This window comes from Protopterus annectens, chromosome 10.part0 (genome assembly GCF_019279795.1).
Source record: "Protopterus annectens isolate FY-2018-M chromosome 10.part0, PAN1.0, whole genome shotgun sequence".
NCBI lineage: Eukaryota > Metazoa > Chordata > Ceratodontiformes > Protopteridae > Protopterus > Protopterus annectens.
The window spans coordinates 259,848,854-259,869,685 of NC_056744.1; positions in this window are offsets into that span (position 1 = coordinate 259,848,854).

Consider the following 20,832-nt stretch of genomic DNA (forward strand, 5'->3'; position numbering starts at 1 on the left):
GCCAATTGTTGAAGTCAATTATTTTCTGTTGCTATTGTCACATCATTCTTGAAGAAGGTAGAATGCTGCTCAGGGCTAGGGTCATACCTGCCTGGGAAACATACTCTGAGAGCTCAATCATGTCTCTCTGCATGTAATCCAGGGAGGTACATTTGAAGTAATTCACCCAAACATCAATAATGACAGAGTCATACTTGTACTTGTTGTGGAGAGACTTAAGTGCATGCGTGATGTGGTGGATTCTGGCACCAGATAACTGACTGAGACATTTTCCTTGTTGAGACTGGTAAGGGGGACATCGGTGTGTCTCAAAATTGAGACGCCAATGACTAGTATGTCTGGTTTATTGTTATGCCTTCTGAGCTGTGTTGGTTTATTGTTTTGCCTTATAGGCTTTGTTTGTGAGACACTGGTGTGTTGTCTGCTGTGTGTAATGTGTTGTGTGTGGAATGTTTGTGAGTGTGTTTTGGAGGTCTCTTCTGTTTAAGTTTTTTATTGAGGACCATTGCATAGGTGTGTGTGTGTGTGTGTGTGTGTGTGTGTGTGTGTGTGTGTGTGTGTGTGTGTGTGTGTGTGTGTGTGTGTGTGTGTGTGTGTGTGTGTTGAGCTTGGCTATGTGATGTGAGTGGTGTGGTGTGTGTGCTGGCAATCTCCTCTTTGTCAGAAATGGTGACTGTGGCATGAGAGAGCATGGATTCCGGGTTTAATGATGTAGATGCATTTCTCGCAAGGAAAATAATTATGTGCTAGGAGAAGAGAGCTGTCAGTAAACATGAAGCAGTTACTAGACTGTCTCAGTATGCCCATGTCGACCAGGCTGGCAGGAGAAAATTATGGGAATTGTCCAAATATATTGTTTGGAATACTTGGGCAGACTTATGGAGAGAGGGTTTTGATAAGGGTTTCTCCACAAAAATGTAGACCACAAAAGCCTTCTTAAATGTAAAGTAATTGGCCTGAAGCAAAAGTACTAAAACCAAAACAAAAAATGAATAAAGTTAACCCAGTCACTAAAACGATAAACAAATTTGAAATTAAACAGTATGATGACCCAGAAGGTAAAACAATAAAGCATAGACTGAAGCTGCCACAGGAAGCGCAAGTTTAATCCACAAGCCACAAACAGTTTACGTAAACGCCTCCAAATACACAGTATGTTTTCATTTTTCCTACCTCATCAGACATGGGCTGTTTCCAAACCTAACACCAGGAGAATACATGTTCAAGAAAGGCTCTTCCAGCAGGTCAAAACACCTTCCTTCTCCCATTTACAAGGATTATCTGGCTCTTCTATGCCGTTCAGTAAAAGCCAGGATTTCAAAGATTTTCCAGTGTGCTCAGTGCTGAAGGAACAGGAAGCAAAATGGAGACACGGATCTTCTGGAAAACTTCCAAGAGAAATGACTGGCTGATATAGGAGCTCCAATCTACAAAGAGGGTGGGGTGCAGCAGAATAGAAGCACTTGAACACTTAAGAACATGCAGCAAAAATAAGGTAATAAATTAGGAAGAACATAATTACCTTTAAAAGCAGCTGAATAAAAAATATCTAATTTTTTACATTGTCTGGCAAAGACACACAATGTGCAAATACATGCAGAAATGTAGATTTGTAATGTCTGTCTGAAAAGTGCAGTTTTATGTTAATCAAAACATTGACAACAGCTCTGTTATGCAGAAACCCATTGATGCAAGCAATGGGAACACGTTTAGATATTAGTGGTAAACAAGAACAATACTGAAGTAGCAGCTTGTTGAGTAAGAGCAGCAGCCAGACAAACTGATATCAGTGTAAACAATGTAAAAGTTTATTGGTAAAGCAAAGCTTTCAGGCACAACTACCTTTCTTCAGTGCAAGATAAAATACAAAATTCATTGCAACATTTAAATACCAATCACAATCAATCACTCAGTTAAGCACAGCCAATAAAAATATGATATTAATCCTGTTCAGCAATTAAAAAATTCACCCTAAAAATAGAGTAACAAAATCACTTTAAAAAAACAATACTCCAAGATAAAATGTCACGTTTAAAGTGATTTTATTACTCAATTTTTAGGGTGAAAATTTTAATTGTTGAACAGGTTTAATATCATATTTTATTGGCTGTGCTTAATTGAATGATTGGTTGTGGTTAGTATTTAAATGTTGCAATGAATTTTGTGTTTTATCTTGCACTGAAGAAGGGTAGTTGTACCTCAAAGCTTTGCTTTACCAATAAACATTTGTTTTTTTTTACATTGATATCAGTTTGCCTTGCTGCAACACATTTAGATAGCCAGTCTGAAGTGTGACCACCAAGTGTCCACACTGCTATTGAAAGTCTATGTTGTGCACATCATAAGTCATGTCATCATATTAAGATCTTAGGATTGGATGACAGCACTGTAGTCAAACCTTATTACAGCACTAATAGAGTATAATGTGCATTTTTCCATGTACCTCACCAGACACATGTAGCAACAGCAGAGATCATAAGGCTTTCTCAGCAAGATAACACAGGACCTACACACCATGTCATAATGTATATGGACAGATTAAAAGCCATGTCACTGTAAACGTTATTGCATAGGATGAGATGACTTCTGCCTGGATTAAGCCAGTCTCTGACCCTACCCTGGTGGGAGTACTGCATATCCAAAAATGTGATATAGCTGATGACATCAGCAGTGTCTATTGAGGAGAAGATGACAGTGTCCCACATCCTTGTGTAAAATGATGTCTGTAATGTTCAATGGCAACTCACACACACGCTCATACACACAAACACACATATAAACACACACACACACACACACACACACACACACACACACACGCACACACACACACACGCACACACACGCACACTCATACACACACACACACATACATATATATACACACTGTTGACTGCAGTGAAAATAGTACTCCTACCTATCTATATGTATAGACTACAAAACACAGTACTGAATGCAATTGCCTCAGCTCAAATCTGATTTATACTGGAGTGCAGGTGAACTTACAGTAAATGTCATCAGCAGGGCATGTGGGAGACAAGAGTTTGGATGGCTTGTATGAAACAGATGTGTAGGCATGAGCCAAGAATCAAAATACTAACAAACAATGTAACTGAAAAAGTAATTGTAGGATACGCACAACTGGTCTGCTGTCTAGGCACACGTACTCAGTTGACCGCAGTGGGAACAGAATTCCTAACTATATAAGTTCATGGACTACATAACACAGTACTTAATGCACACACCACAAAACAAGTCTGATTTATACAAGAGTGCAGGTGAACTTATAGTAGATGACATCAGCAGGCCATGCAGGGGACAAGTTGTGAGGCCTGCATAGGAACAAAGCTTCATAGGTTCATATGAGGCTATTAGCCTAATAACACTAGGGTGTTTAGAAGACTAGCTGTGTAAAAACACAAGTACCCTTTTTGAGCATAGTTGGATGGCTATTTGTAGCAGCGTATGTTTGTGAGCAGGACCAACTGGCCCTGTCCATGAGGGACAGAGGTGCAAGCCCAGAGGTGACTTTACAATCACCCAACCAGTAGTCAAGGTTGCACTTGAACAAGGATTTTGAGGAGCACTGCTTTACACATAGTGTGAGCCTATTACAGAGGAGGGTGAATTGTTTTGTGATATATTTCCATGTATGTCACATTTGGAGGCCTTGAAGTCTCCCAGGCACAATCATGTGTTCTCTCCAATTGCTGCAGGTGTCTGGTGAGGTACAGAGATGTGAGCATTGTAGTCCATTATTGGTGTGATAAGGGTAGAGTACAGTGGGAGTATGACTACCCTGGTCTTTGATGTGATATCCATATGTATGATGTGTGCAATGTAGATTGTGTGTGTCACCACTATGGGGACATACTGATGAAAGTGTATATTGCTATCAACATGTGTTCTCAAGTCTCACAGCACTGTGTTTGAGTTTAGTGGGTGCTATGTATTTCATAATTTGCAGGGGTACGTCATTGACAAAGGTGACAAAGAATGATTGTATGCTTAAAGTTCAGTGAGCTTTTCACCAATTATCAGTCTATGTCGGCCCCTATTGCAATATGTTACCATCACTACGGGGGTTTTATATGAGTGTGTCCAGTTAACAGTCATCTGCAAACTAGGTTAACCATAGACCATCTACTGTTGTCAGTGCTTCAGAGAAGTATTTCCCAAACAGTTGAAGGTCCAGCGCAGTGGTATTCCACTGGTAAGTGGGCTAGTGGTGGAGGTGCAGTCCCCAACTTTGAGAAGGTGTGTTCTGTTGTTGAGACAGTTGGCTATCCATCTAGTACTGTATGGCCTAATTAAAAGATGGAAGATCTTCACTATGAGATGTGAATGGGGATTAGTGTCAAGGCCTTGGATAACTCAACATAGGTGGTATGTCCTGTTATCCCTCATCCAGGTCTTTGGGGGTCAGTTTCCAAGAACTCCACAAGGGTCACTAAGCATGATCTCCCCTTGACAAAGCCAATATTGGTATGGTCAAGTGTGTTGAAAGTCACTTATGTCCCTCTGGATATGGTCCATGGTGATTCCTGCAGTTGTCTTGCATATAAGTCTTTTAGCCGTATGAGTCAAAATTTCTAGTTCTGCATGTTACCATATTGATGTGCATTGCATAGCACACAACATTTAATAGTACATTTTCTTGTGTGGTTGATATATGTGTGAAAAAAGGATTAAGACCCCAGGGTTATAGTGCTTGGAGGGGGTGCCAACACATGGATGTATTTTAAATACATGACATATAGTTAGATAAGGCCTTCAGTTTGTAATGTTTCTACATATAACTTCATGTCATACAAAGGAAATGCATAGTAAACAGCAGTAATACAACATAATATATTATATATATATATATATATATATATATATATATATATATATATATATATATATATATTTATGTATATAAATGGGATCGGTATTGATCCCCAAAGGAACTTTTCACCGATGCACAAATAGCCAGGCATACTTCCACGCAAGTACTTTTTACCGAAAAAGCATTTTCGTGGGAGTCGTGGGGGAATGACTGCTGCGGAGCATGTACTACGATGCAGATAAGGGAATATTCCCTTTTCCTCACTGTAGTGCAATCTTGGAGTAAGAATATTAAAGTAGGAGGGTGTGGGAGGACACAGCCCCCCACATGTGGGGTGCAGAGGGGGCTTGCCCCCCTGTATAAAAGTAGATTTATTGTTTTTTTTTATTTAACGCACTTCAGCGAAAGCGCTTTTTTGGTGAAAGAGCTTTCATTAAAATGAGTTTGGTGATTGTGGATTAGGACTACTGAACGTTCATTCAATAGTCTTAGATATATATATATATATATATATATATATATATATATATATTTATATATATATATTTTTTTTTTATTATTTTTTTTTATAGTGCTTTGAGCACTGGGTTTGCACAATATTTAGCAAAGTGTATACGCATGTGAGATCCATATGTTTACAACTAGCCAAGCAGTACACAAAAGCGAGCCACATTGCTAAAGTCTGACAGTTAGTAATGAGTCTCTGGAATAACCTGCTACTTAACTGCCTCTGTAGCTGCATGTGTTATTTCAGTGATATACTCATTTTTGGGGCCAGATGGTACTGGGTTCAAATACAACTGAATGTAACACTTTTAACTACTTTCGTATTACCGTTGGTGAGTGGATTGCACCATTGCACAATAATGCATTAAGGAAAATACATGAGGAAGATAGGACAGTGGTGAAATGGAGAGCAAGCATGGGGAAGAGCATATGGAAAGCAACACAGGAAAGTGCAGAAGGGAGGTTGGAAAGAACCATAGCTATCTATTTCTTTAACAGTAAAAACTGATAATATATGCAGAATATTAGGTGGATTTGGACTGGAGTAACCACAACCCAATTAATTGAACTGAATCAAGTCTGTCAAGAAGACACATGTGAAATGGAGAGCTATGTATGGAGCAATTTCTTTTCTTTTTTTTTTTTTTTTAATGGGACACGTGCCCATTTTAATTTTTTTTTTTGAGAGAGAGAGAGAGATGAATGTTGGGGAAGGGATGCAGGTATGTATGGGTCTGATAATTTGGGTAGGTGACAAAGCAATTGCAGACACATAAGACAAACAAAACAAGGCACAGGGATGGTGATGGACACAAAAGAGCAGTAGACACCATGGATGCAGTGAGGGTGGGAACATCCAGGACCCAAGCTTGTCAAGCTGGGTGACAGTGAGAATCAAGTCCTCACCCACTGGCCTGTCATCACTGACACCTCACTCCTGCACAGACTGGACCACTTAATGTCTCCTTCTCCTCCTCCTGGTACTACATAAAATAAGGGAAAGCAGCCCCTGCATCCATCATAGGCATGCACCAACAGCACATCGCACATCCCTATGCACTGTCCCTGGCAGTTCTCACCATCTCTGCCACTGCTCCCAGAGGGGAACTACTGGACTATCCTCAAAAGCAGAAGTAATTGAGGAGACAGAGAGGTATCAGATGTGATGCTGCCCAGTTGGCTCTCAGATGTGGGCAAATGTGTCAGGGTCAGTGGACTGGGGACAGGCAGATCTTGTGGGACATACCTACCTCACTGTGCTGTGGAACATTTTGTGATGTGATGCACATGGATGACATGGACACATTTTGACGACATATAATAATATAAAAAAACAACAACAACAACAACAAAACAAGAGAGATAAGGGTTGGGTGATAGAGTCAAATAATTATATTAATACATTGTATGTTACAGATGCACACTATACTACAGATTGCAACAAGTACTCCTTTACATGTGCATATACTGCACATATGCATGTTCCAGTAATACAGATTACAGTTTACAGCAGGGCATGTGTGCCACTGGTATAGAGCTTTTACTTTAAACCTTTAAGTTAGACATGAATGAAGAAGTGTGGTATGTGAACCCACCACCTCTGACTAAAGTCTAATATTGTACTCTTGGTTTGTGCTATAGAGTAATGCATGCATACTTGCGTTTACATTTGAGATATGCATGCTCGGTTTGATACAACTTTATACAATCCCAAACAAGCTATGTTTAACTTGTAATGCTACAATAACGCGCCTCCTTCATCCTTGCTAATCTAGCACTATGGGTCTAACATTGCACTCCCTTTCCATGGCAGCCATGGAAGAAACAGGGCAGAACAGAACACCATTATGAATACCTGTCTTGCCTATATTCAGCTTTTAAACCTTACAAGTACTCTCTGTAGTTGATACTTACACATATGTGGGATGTTCTCTGTCCTATATTCCTCAATCCAAGCATTGAGGGTATTCCTCTTCTTCTGACGTAGGTCAATAAAGTGGTACCTACATTGGTCAGCAGTGCGCAGGATACCAGCAGCACTGGACGCAGCCTGGGCCAAAGTATCCCAAGCTTCCAATTTATACTGGGAGCAAGAACAGTCCTCCTGAAGAAACCTAGCAGTGTGGTGTTTCACTAAGATCCAATAAAAATATTGGATTCCTGGACACCCCATCTCTGAGCCCTAAATCTCAGGCCCTCTCCAAGAATGCCTGCCATGTCTACCACAGATCAAGAGCAATAGAGACTGATGATTTCCCATCAGTTCCAGTTATCACATTTACTGGGAGTGTGCACACTGTTTGAAAATGATGTGCACTGCTTACCATCATGCAAACACAATACTCAGGGGTGTGCACTGCCAAGCATCGTGTTTGTCCAATGGTAACCAGTGCGCAACAGTGGCAAGCAATACAATTTCAAGGTTATTTGATGTACAGGCAGTTGCTTATGTGTGTTTGACAAATGTGACGGCCCCAATACACATAATTAATATCAGCTACACTATGTCAAGTATTGTAAGTAAGAGTGACTATAATGGGAAGTGGAACAACATTAGAACTTTATGGAACATGCTGTATTCAACCCAGGACCATGTGTACAGCAGTCCTATGCTTTCATCTGTTGCCACAAGAAGGTTCAGACAACACTTGTCTATGTTGCAGTTCATTGCTATAAACTACAAAGTCACAACAGTAAAACAAAGGCTGCACACATGTATTAGAACCCAGGACCATCTACCATCTTGCCCTATACTTAGACCTGTTGTCACGGGATTAGTTATATGATAGTCCCTATCTTACTATTATTTCTTAAGGTCTGCTGTTAACTGCAGCTCAACATCACTTAGTGGGTTTGTGCGACTCCCAACAGTATTAATTAAATGTAATCGGTTTCTATGCATGGCTGTCTGAATCCTGTCTGATTCCTGGGTGGGCTAGTTTGTGCACTGCTGTGCTTTGCACACATTACATAAACACAGCCAAACCTGCCATTCATTTTTATCCATTCCCTTGTTTTCATTAAGTGGTGCAGCATGCAAACACTGGAAAACATAAGAGAGAGAAAAGGATTCAAACCCAGTACCATCTGGCACCAAAAAGAATAAGATCAGTACATTAACATCAGTACATAAAACTGATTGCCCAGCAGGCCAAGGCTCTTTATTCACCCCTTACCAACCAAGTGACTAAGCAGCTCACCCTACTATTCAGGCATGACCAAAGGGCAACTTCAGGTGCACTGTCCAGTCCAGCTGGTGAGTCTGGGTATCCTGAGGCAATGTTACAACTGCCTCATGTACACAGACAGCCCTCTCCTCCTACCACAAAAAACAAACATATGTGAGAGATGTAATTATACAGCCAAACTGGAAGCTAAGCTGTCTCCACCCAAGACTGGAACATACAGTCAAGAGGAGAAGGTTAACACTTGCATCACAACTCCAGCCGCACACAGACCTACTAAAACAGCACTGGCAAAAAAATACACATAAATACACAAAATCATACTCGGAGGCTCTAAATAAAAACCTGCAAAAGCATCAGAGACCTCCAAAGCAGACACCTAAAAAACCTGCACTTCCCATCACAAACCAGACAACACATAAAACACAAAATCAGTCTGCCGCACAATCACAGCTCTTAAGGCAAAATAACATACCTAACACATTAGTAATAGGTGACTCTATAGTCAGGCACACTGACATCCCACTCACTAGGCTGGAGAAGCAGAAGGTTACTGTGAGCTTCCTGTCAGGAGCCAGAATCCACCACATAACACAAGCACTCAGGTCACTCCAGAATAAGTACAAATATGACTGTCATTGTTCATGTTGGTGTGATTGACCTGAGACGTACCTCCCTGAACTTCATGAAAAGAGACATGGAAGAGCTCTCTGATCATGTAGCCCAGGCTGGTTATGACCCTGACCCTGAGTAGCATCCTGTTCTCACCAAGAATGATACCTCAGTATAAAGAAAAAATGATCAATTTCAACAACTGTCTGAGCTTCTGGTGTCATTCAAAGGGGATCCAGTGTCTGTCAGCCTGGGACGACATGCTCGACAAGTTGCATTGCTTCACAAGAGACTGCTTGCACCTCTCACTCCTAAGCTTTTGAATACTGGCCAAGGCTCATGCTGCCCCCATAGTGCCTTTTTTAGGCAAGGATCAAAAGTCAAATACACCTCTGTAAGCAGCACAATTAACAAAAAACTGCGGGTTATGCTACTCAACACCTGGAGTTTAAATCTCAAAATGCACGCACTCAAAGCACTCCTCAGTATGGAGAACGTTGACATCTGTGCAGTAACTGAAACCTGGTTCAAGGCTCCAGACAGCACCACAGCACTACCGGGCTACAACTCATACCACACGTTTTGGCCACAGAACACGGATCGAAACACAAAAGGAGGGGGTGTACCAATTTCATCAAGGATACCTACAACTTCAGGTTAGTGGCACAGCATGATACCTCTGAGATCATCCATGTGCAATTAACATCGGGCAAATTTGCAATGCAAATTGTGGCCTGCTACAGATCACCCTTCATGACCTAGGAGCACCGCACCACCTTTCTGGAGACACTGGAAAACATGAAGGTCCTACCAAACACCCTGATATTGGGTGATTTCAATTACCCTACCATTCACTGGGAAAACTACTCAAGTACAAATTCCCAGGCCCAGCACTTCTTGGAATTCATCATCTCAAATGCCCTGGATCAGCTGGTAAACTCCCCTACCAGAGGTGAAGACATATTGGACCTGGTCATCACCAACATGGACGACAGGTGTTCCACACTGAAGGTCAACCCATCACTGGTTAGATCATACCATGAACTAATCACTCTGGATGTCCACACCCCCCCACCACCCCCAACTAAGGAAACCACAGTAAAAAACTATTCTAAAGCAAACTTGACCTTACTTAAGACAGAGTGGTGAGTTTCACAGCCCCCACACTAAAGGATAATGCTGCCCAAGATGCAGAAACCTTTACAAATGCACTCTATGAGCACCTACAAGGATGCATGGATCATGCCATCCGTAGCAAAACCAAGACTCACTCCTCTAAGAGAAGGAAGCCAGTTTGGTGGACCCCTGCAATAAACAGGCTATACAATGGAAGGAGGAAACTAGTTCAGAAAAAAGAAAATCCTAAGAAGGAAAGACATCCCTGATCAGTATCAGTAAGAAACGGAGGTCCCTCATGAAATCATCCAAGACTAACTTTGAAAGAAAAATAGCCAAGCATTCAAAAGATAACCACAAAGCCTTCTTTAGCTATGTTAAGAATATAAGTGGCAACTCACAGATATGCACTGAACTAGTGCAAAATAGCACACAATATACTGAACCTACTGATATTGCCAACATCCTGGCAGATAGATTCAGTGCAAACTTCACCTCCCCTCTCACCTCCAAAAGGGCCCACAACAATACCGGAAAAGTGTAGTGGCCCAAAAATCACAGATGCACAGGTGAAAACAGCCCTTTCAAAAGCCAAAAACACAGCATCAATGGGACCAGATGGTGTCCCAGGCTGCGTCCTGCACGAACTACAGAACAAACTAACCCCCCACCTAAACACGCTGTTCAACCTCAGCCTCTCCACAGGCTACGTGCCCATAGAATGGCATACAGCAATGGTTATTCCTCTCCACAAAGGAGGGGCCACAACTGACCCTGGTAACTATAGCCCCATAAGCCTGACTAGCCTGGTCTGCAAGGCTATGGAGCACATCATCATGGAACTCATTAACAAAGACATTGAGAATCTCCAAACCCTTGACCAACCCAGTTTGGCTTTGTTAAGGGAAGATCATGCCTACTAAACCTGGAGGACTTTTTTGAGACAGTCACCAAGGCCATAGATGTGGGAAAGATGGTTTACACAGCCTACCTTGACCTCTCCAAGGCTTTTGACACCATTCCCCACTCGGGTATTACAGAAGAACTCACCAGCCTTAACATAAATCCCTATGTCACGAGATGGGTTGCCAAGTGGCTTACACACAGAACTCACACGGTAAGAATAGCGGGCTCCAGGTCCGACTCTAAACCAGTCACAAGTGGTGTCCCACAAGGCTCGGTCCTGGGACCCCTACAGTTCTGCATATACTTCTCAGAAGTACAGGAAAACACAGGAGGACTATGGCTAACCAAGTTTACCGATGACTGCAAACTGGGAGCCATAATTGACTCTCCGGCTGACATGGACATCCTCCAAAAGGGCCTTACTGAGACAGACACCTGGTGTCAAAGTTATGGCCTCAAGCTAAATGCCAACAAATGCATAGTCATCCCATTTGGGAAAAACAAAATACCCACAAATTACTACATAAGGTGGCAGCCCCCTTAATACAGAAGAGGTAATAAGAGATCTGGCAACCCAGGTAAAGAGTAATCTCTCCTTTGACAATCATATTGCCAAAGTAGTTAGGAAATCCTTCTATGTGGCCCATCTAATTACTAAAGGGTTTACATCTAGAAATAAAGAGGTTATAGTGCCCCTCTACTCATCACTCATTAGACCCATCATAGAGTACAATGCCCCATTTGGGATGTACCTCACAAGACACTTCCAACAGCTGGAAAGACCACAAAAGTACCTCACCAAGAGGATTACTGGTCTCAAACATATGTCCTATGCAGCCCGACTGAAAAAACTCCAGCTGTACTCAGTGGCATATCGCTTACTCAGAGGTGATCTCTGTCTGACTTACAAAGCCATGTGCAACTCAGAATTCATGGGCATGCTCCACCTAAAGAAATCCAAGTCACTGTGAGCCACGCGCTCTAGTGAGTTAAACCTCACCACAGCAATAAATAGAACATGCTGGAGGGATAGATTCCTGTCACAGAGACTCCCCATGCTTTGGAACAAAATTCCAAATTACATCAGGCAGAGCCCCTCACTAACACTCTTCAGGAGAAACCTTGACGAGTGGATGGGTAACAGAAAATACACCCCTGGGATCACTTCATTGGCTCTGTTTGACAGAGGATCAGTTAATTAATCAATGGGGCGGTGAAAGCCGACACACTCTGGCTAGGCTTATAAATGCCCTCAGGTAAATAGCCTAGTACCTACCTATGAACCCATGAACCTATCTGATGCAAAGAGTGAGTTAAGTAGCAGGTGCTTTTCATAGACTCATTACCGACTATCAGACTTTAGCAATGTGGCTCGGGTTTGCCCATTGTTAAGCAGTGCACAAACAGGTGTATCTTACATGAGTATATACTTTGCTATCTGTTGTACAAGGGAAAACTACATATTATTAAGTATTACTGCTGTTTCTTGTCCATTTTTTGTTTAAGACGTGAAGTTGCACGTGGAAACATTAAAAAATGAAGGCCCTATCTCACACTATGTCATTTATTTACAATAGAGCCATGTGCCCCCCCAAGCACTGCAACTGTGGTGTCTCAGTACTTTTTCCACACATATATCACCTGCACTACAGAAAGTAATATCAAATCTTGTGTCATATGCAATGCACATCAATCTGGTAACATGCAGAACTAAAACTATTGACTCATAAGCCTAACAAGCCTTACCTGCAAAGTTAGGGATCAGCATGGACCTTATCCACAGGGACATAGGTGACCTTCAACACAATTCAGTTGCCCCATGCTATGTTTGTCAAGGAAAGATCTTGCCTATTGAACCTGGTGAAATTTTTTAATACTTACTTTGAAGATGTGGATGACAGATAATAGGACAAACCACCTATGTTCAGTTATCCAAGGCATTTGACAATATCCCCCATTCATGTCTTATAGTGAAAATGCCCCATGTGGGAATTAAGCCATACAGTACTAGTTGGCTAGTCAAATGGCTCACCAACAGAACATACACTGTCAAAGTTGGGAACTGCACCTCCCACAATCCACTTACCAATGGAATACCCTAAGGATCTGTGCTGGGCCCTCAAATGTGTGGAATCTACTCTCCCAAAGCACAGGCCATGGTAGGTGGCCAGTGCTTTACAGTGTTTGCAGATCATTGTTAATCAGAACACTCATATAGATTCCCCCATTGATGGTAACATATTACAAAAGGGGTTGACAGAGACAAATGGTTGGTGCCAAACTCACAGACTGAACTTTACAGCAAACAATACCTCATTATCCCCTTTGACAATGAGGTTTCCCTGCTAATCATGATATACTTAACACCCCTCTCAGCTCAAACACAGTGTTGTGAGACTTGTGAATACATATTCATAGCAATCTACACTTTCATCATTATGTGTCTATTGTGCAATCTACACTTTCATCAGTATGTGTCCATAGTGCTGAGAAACACATTCGGCATTTTACCTTAATACATATGTACATCACGTCTAAGATCAGGGAGTCAGAGCTCTGTCATACTCTACCCTTATAAGAACACTAAATGAGTACAAGGCTCCTTTCTTCCTGTACCTCACCAGACAACTCCAGCAACTGGAGACAAAAACAGAGGTTTGTGACTGGGACAATGCAGATCCTACAAACATCACATACAATAGTACAAGACCTGTCACTGTACTCAGTATCCTGCAAGCTACTGAGACGTGACTTATGCCTGACCTACAGAGATGTCTCATATGCTGCCCTACTGGAAATGCTGGACATCTACAAATCAAATGGGACAGGAATAACTTGGCCCAGGCTTCCCAACCTAGACTCTGACATAAACAGAACATGCTGGTGAGACAGCTATATCCCCCGGCAGCTCACACTCCTCTGTAATAGGCTCCCACTGCATGAGAAGCAGTGCTTCTCAATGACCCCTGTTCAAGGGCAACCTTCACTACTGGTTACGTGATTGTAAAGTTACTCATAGACAGATCCAGTTCTTGCTGAAAGCAAAATCACTCTGCTAACAATGACCATCTAAATATGTTTAATAAGGGTACTTGTGTTTTTACTCAGCTAGGCTTCTATTTCCTCATGTATCCTGACAATCATGTACTCCTAAAAATTACAAAAACAATAAGTGAGAGATGAACCTGTACAATGAATCTAGAATAAATGCTCTCTCTCACTCTCTCTCTCAGGTAACAACAAACCAGATATTAAACAGGTTGTCAGCACACACACTTCACCTCCTCAACAAACCAAGTGCACATCTCATAACCCCACATATGCAGTGGTACTCATTAGAAGCTTTCCAAAAGTGCAGAGACCTCAAATGCAAACATTCTGCACACATTACAGTCCCAATGGAACCCACTACATGTAATAACAAACATATCAGTGTGTCACCCATTAAGCCTTTAAGGCAGAACACCTGAAAACTAATGTGATTATAGACAAATCCATAGTGAGACAGACAGATGTCTACTTCATCAGATCATACAAGGAGAAAGTTACAGTCAGCTACTGGTCAGGTGCCAGGATCCGGAATTTCATGCATGCAATCAAGTCTCTCAACAACAAGCACAGTTAAACCTCCGTCATACTCCATGTTGGAATAAATGCCTTGAGACATACCTCACTGGACTATATGAAGACAGATATGACTGAGCTATCAGATTATGTGTCCAAGACAGGTATGTTTGTAAGTCTAAGCAGCAGTCTACCTTTACCCGGGATGATGCCTCAATACAAACAAATGAACTATCTCCGTCAACAATGGGCTTACCTACAGGAGTCAGTCCTGGGGATCCAGTATTTTTCACCATGGGAAGATATGGTCATCAGACCATGCTGCTTTGCTACGGATGGTCTTCATCTGTCACCTCTTGCCTTTTGGTTATTGGCCAAGGTACTTGTCTTCCCCATAGTGCCTTTTTAGGCAATGTCATAAGAACAAAATCCCTGACATAAAAATACACTCAAAACAACTCAGGATTATGCTGCTTCATGCTAGAAGTGTAAATCTGAAACTACACTCAATGGAGGCACTACTTACTTGGGAAGATGTTGATGTTTGTGCAGTCACAGAGACATGGTTTAGCACCACAGAGAGTACTCCAGCCATCAAAGGCTATAATGTCATCCACACATTCAGGCTGACAATGGACATGAAAGAACAAATGGAGGAGGTGTATGTATCTTCATCAAATACACCTCAATACTGGTTAAGCAGTACTACTGCCTAGAGTTACTCCAAGTCATCTAACTGTAGGAAAGACCCCCTCCACTTTATTGTTAGTACCTTCCTGGACCTACTTGAGTTGCTCATAATACAGCCAAACACCCTAGTTATGGGTAACTTTTACTATCCTTCCATTGACTGGGATACATATATGAGCTCAAACATGCTCGTCCAAAGGTCCCTGCACTTTGTAACCACATATGTCTTTAACCTAGTACTCACCAAATGGGAGATCACTGCACCACCACATGTGTGATACCTTCCCTGGTAAGGTCTGACCATAAATCAATCATGTTCAATGTAACAACTGTACCTGTCCCCCCTCAGGATCCAAAAGGTTGAAAAGTTTCTCAAAAGCAAACTAAGGCCTCCTAAGTGATGGCATAAATAGGTACAAACCTTCTGCCACCACTAACAGCAAATACTTCTATACAGAGGTGTACACAAATACCCTGTATAAATACCTTTACAAGTGTATAGACTTAGCCATACCAGAAAGGGTCAAAACTTGCTCATAAAAAAACAAGCCACCCTGGTGGACATCTAACATAAATAGATTATACAACAAAAGATAGAAACTGGTGTCCAGGAATTAGAAGGAAAAAACACCCTCCATAGCTTGAAGAAGCAAATAAGATATCTTGTAAAGTCCTCTAAAGCTAATTATGAAACTAAATTAGCATCCATAGCTAAGGATAATCACAAGGTATTCTTTAGCTATGTCTGTAATGTAAAAGGGAAGGCCCAGCTTTGCACCGAATTTATAGTAGGCAGTACAGTAATACTGGATCTGAGGACATTACCAATCTGTTAGCAGACAGTTTTGACAAACATTTCATACCCCTTTCTCCAGCAATCATACCCCAAAGTCCACCTGTCACCAGTTATCTACCTATTATCTCCAAAGAACAGGTCATAACCACACTTACCAAAGACAAAAATGCAGGCTCTATGAGACCAGATAACATCAGAGACCACTTACTAAACAGTGTTTAGCAAGAATTAGCAGAACCACTGGGTACTCTCTTCAACCACAGTCTAAGTACTGGCTTTCTCCCAGCAGAGTGGAAAACAGCAACCATAATCCCCTTGATCAGAGGGGGATCCCTCAGCCAACCTGGGGAACTATAGACCCATAAACCTGACCAGTCTTGTCTGTAAGGCCATGGAGAGAATCATCTTAGACCTTATCAACAAGGACAATGGTGATTTTCAAACTCTTGACCTGACCCAGTTAGGGTTTGGTAAGGCAGCTCATGCCTGTTATCCCTAGTGGGATTCTTCAAGAGTGTCACCAAAGCTGTGGATGAAGGCAAATCAGTATATACTGACTATCTTTACTTGGCCAAGGGCTTTGACACAATCCCCCACACAGGCATCATTGAGAAACTCACACAGCTGGGGATTAACCTATATGTCAATAGATGGGTAACTAACTGCCTCAACAGAAGGCATGCAGTCATAGTTGGGGATTCCACCAATTCCAGCAGACCTGTTACTACTGGTGTTCCACAGGAGTCTGTGCTGGGCCCCCTACTGTTTGAAATCTATTTCTCAGAAATTCAGGAGATAGCAGATGGCCTATGGCTCACCAAGTTTGTTGATGACTGCAAACTGTGTGCAATAATTGAATCCCCAAATGATGACAACATACTGTAAATTGGGCTTACATTCATAAATGATTATTGCCAAAGCACAGACTTAAATTAACCCCCAAAAATGCACTCCTCTCTTTCAGCAAAGGTGAGGTCCCTGCAAATTATTAATAACAACCTAATGGTGAGAGATTTGGGAATGCAGGTTGATAGCAACATCAGCTTTGATCATCATGTGTCCACAGTAGTAAGGAAGGCCTTTTACTTTGCACACCTCATAAGTAAGAGCATAGCATCCAAGACTAAGGATATTATCAATCCACTGTACTTGCCCCTCATAAGACAAGTAATAGAGTACAATGCTCCCTTTGGCATGTACCTCACCAGACACCTGCAGCAGCTGGAGAGACCTAAGAGGTTTCTCACCAAGAAAATCCAGGGACTTCAACACATGACCTACATGAACAAACACAAGGCCGTGTCACTATATGCTTTATCATATAGACAACTTTTACATAGCATACAGAACACTCTTGAATCCTGCCTTAATGGAAATGCTGCACCACAGCAAATCAAATGGGACAAGACTCACTCACTGTAGAGACCTTAACCTAGTCTGCGACATCAAGAGGACATGCTGGAGAGACAGATATGTATCCCAGAGATTGCTAATGCTATTGAACAAACTCCCACTTCATGTGAAACTGAACTCCTCAATGACCCTATTTAAGTATAACTTGGACAACTGGATGGGAAATCATAAATTTATCCCAGATGTTTGACATATGTCACTCTTAGACAAGGTCAACCATTGATGATCATGGATTTGCAAATATGGACTACATATCTTGGTCTATAAGAGAACAATGGTACAACTTTGTTAGGCTTGAAAAGGCCCTAAGGCCATTAGCCTAGTAGCCTACTATAAACTATGAAGCTATGGCCATTATGGTAGTAGCCGTGTATGAACCTAAGAAACTATGAAGCTATGCAGGCCTGCCAATATCCTGTCTCACACATGGCCTGATGATATGGATCACCTCTAAAATGTTGACTTACCAGAACTTTGACTTGCAAATCAGTGAGACGGTAACATTGAAGCTTCACTATGCTGACTTCCCTGAATGTTAGAATAACACTCTGGGAAACAAACCATTTGGCCACCATGATGAACTTTGCCCTTTATCCTCTGTAGTGGGATCATGGAGTTGGTATATTTAAGTAGGGGGGATGTGGAGGGTGCAGCTTCCCACATGGGGGTATGGGAGGAACACCCCACTTTGGTGGGTGTCATTTGCTTACATTTGTAATGTTATCATTGGTGGTCAAATGGTTAGTGTCCCTGAGTGAAATTGTGACATTCTGGGATTTCATCATTGTGAAATTTCAGAGTTCTCATCTCAATGATTTACTGGTCGATGTTCCGGCAAGTTGACATTTTAAAGTAGACCCTCTGATATAATCTACTATATGTTCAGCTGCTGTCTTGCAAATGTCAGACTTGTGCTGTGGTGCTTGTGTTAAGTGCTGTGTTCTGTAGTCTGTGTGCTTAAATAAGTAGGGGTTCTATTCTCACTGCAGCCAACTGTGTGTGTGTGTGGGGGGTACTATTATTACCATATTCTCAACAGATACTGCTGATGTCATTAGCTATATCAGATTTTTGGATATGCAGTCATCCTACCAGGGCATTGTCAGACTGGAGCAGGCAAACCTCACCACGTCTTCTACCAGAAAGATTACAGTGACATGGCTTTTAATCTATCCACATACATCATGGCATGGCTTGTAGGTCCTGTGTTATCTGGCTGAGAAAGCCCTGTGGTCTCTTTAGCTGCCGCATGTGTCTGTTGAGGTACATGCAGATACTGTATAACTGTTATGATGTGATTTGACTACAGTGCTGTCATATAATCTTAATATCTGAAATTTGAAACTAATAATACACATTTCATTTTCTGACTTCACAACTGTTGCAAGAGCATTCACTATGCAGTTGTGAAATTTTGTTTCTATCAACTAACTTTCCAAGGCCAATATAAGTCAAAGGTACAATGAGCAGTTCAACAGCACAAATGCAGATACACTATGCATTAAGTTAGCTATGCACCCTGAGATTCAGACACAGCTTTTGTATCCCTGAAACCAAAAGATAGAAAACAGGGTATGGCACAGTTATCATTATTTGCACAGGGTGTTGTGTGGGGGTGCAGGAAGCTTAGGCTGACACAAAAGGTTGGTGACTGTGTGTGAGTAAAGAGAAAAAGGCAGACATTGGGATACAACAACAAATGGCCAGTGAGTCAGAATGAGTAACTGTTGTGTGTGTGTCTGTAGGGGTCCTCCAGATGAAATTCAAGTGTGAGTGTCTGCATTAACACTGTCAAGCTCTGTGCTAGCTCTATGTCTTGGTCTGCTGGACAGGTGTGAGCCATGCATGGTAGAGGTGAGATTTCATCGTTGTTGTCCCCAACCAGGAGAACTGGCTCTGCCAGGAGTTGCACTGGCACATCCATGCCCAAGGTCAGATGCAGTGCAACTACCTGAATGTGACTGATGTCTGCTGGATGATCTCCCTTCATGGGGACACCCAGGACCGCATCCCCGTGGCCTGCCATTTCTGGGTGTGAACAGTACACTCACTGATGAAGGAGTGGATGTACTGCTACTATGGGTGTGTGATCGGGCACAGATGTTGCTGACCTATGCCAACTAGGATGCCATTCCCCCCCTAGTAGACATTCCATCACAGACACTGCTCTTTTGATGACAGACAGCCCACATTCCAAAGTGCCATTTAACTGATCCAGTGAATCAGCAACACAGTGGAGGCAGTCACACTTGTCAGATTGTGCCACATCTACAAGCTTTAGCATTTGTCTGTAGCACCTATGTGAATTGGCCTGTGCCTCCATGATGGCCCTAAACATACATTGAATGGCATGGGAAGTGACACCTGCACCTGGTGGAGGAGGGACAGCAGGCCACCCCCTCTGAGCACTCCTATTAATCATCCTGTGTGGCACCTCTTTCACACTTTGGCAATGACCAGACTCAACATGAACTGAAGTTGCAGTAGCCACACTTCCCTGATCAATGTCCTTGCCTTCCACCTGTCCAACATCTGTGGGCTCAATGAACTCAGCAGGTATAGGTCTGCTGGCTGTGTCCAATGGAAATGCATGGGATTGCTGTATATCAACCTCTGTGTCAGATTCAACCTCTGCATCCCACACTGTGCCTCAGTTTGGTCACCATCATCATCATCATCATCATCAGACTGCTGATAAACCAACATCAAGTGCTACAGGGCCTAAGCTCCCACTGTTATGATTACCTGTGATAAAAAGCAAGAAACATAGGAATACATTAATACCCCACTACTATCATACATTTGCTAACAAACTAACAGTACTGCCACTATTACAGACAATACACACAACAATGCTGAGATCAAAATCACACACTACAATATTTCTTTAAATTGCTCAGCAGTACGAACATAAAAATATTTGCCTTACCATCTGCAGAAGAAATACTGCGCTTTAGTCCTGACAGTCTTGGAAGAAGTTAAGCAAGAGATAAGGTCAGCATCCTCACAATTAACAGTAACAAAGGGGGTAATACATTTACTCATTTACTTGCACTGTAAGACTACTTTCAACATGAATGTGGCTGACATCTCCAAGCTAATCTTATAACTGTAGCAATCATCTACCCCCACAAAAAAAACATGTGAAACAGAATTAACTTATTCATTTCAATTGTTTTAATATAACAACAGTATTCAACTGTTGAGATAAC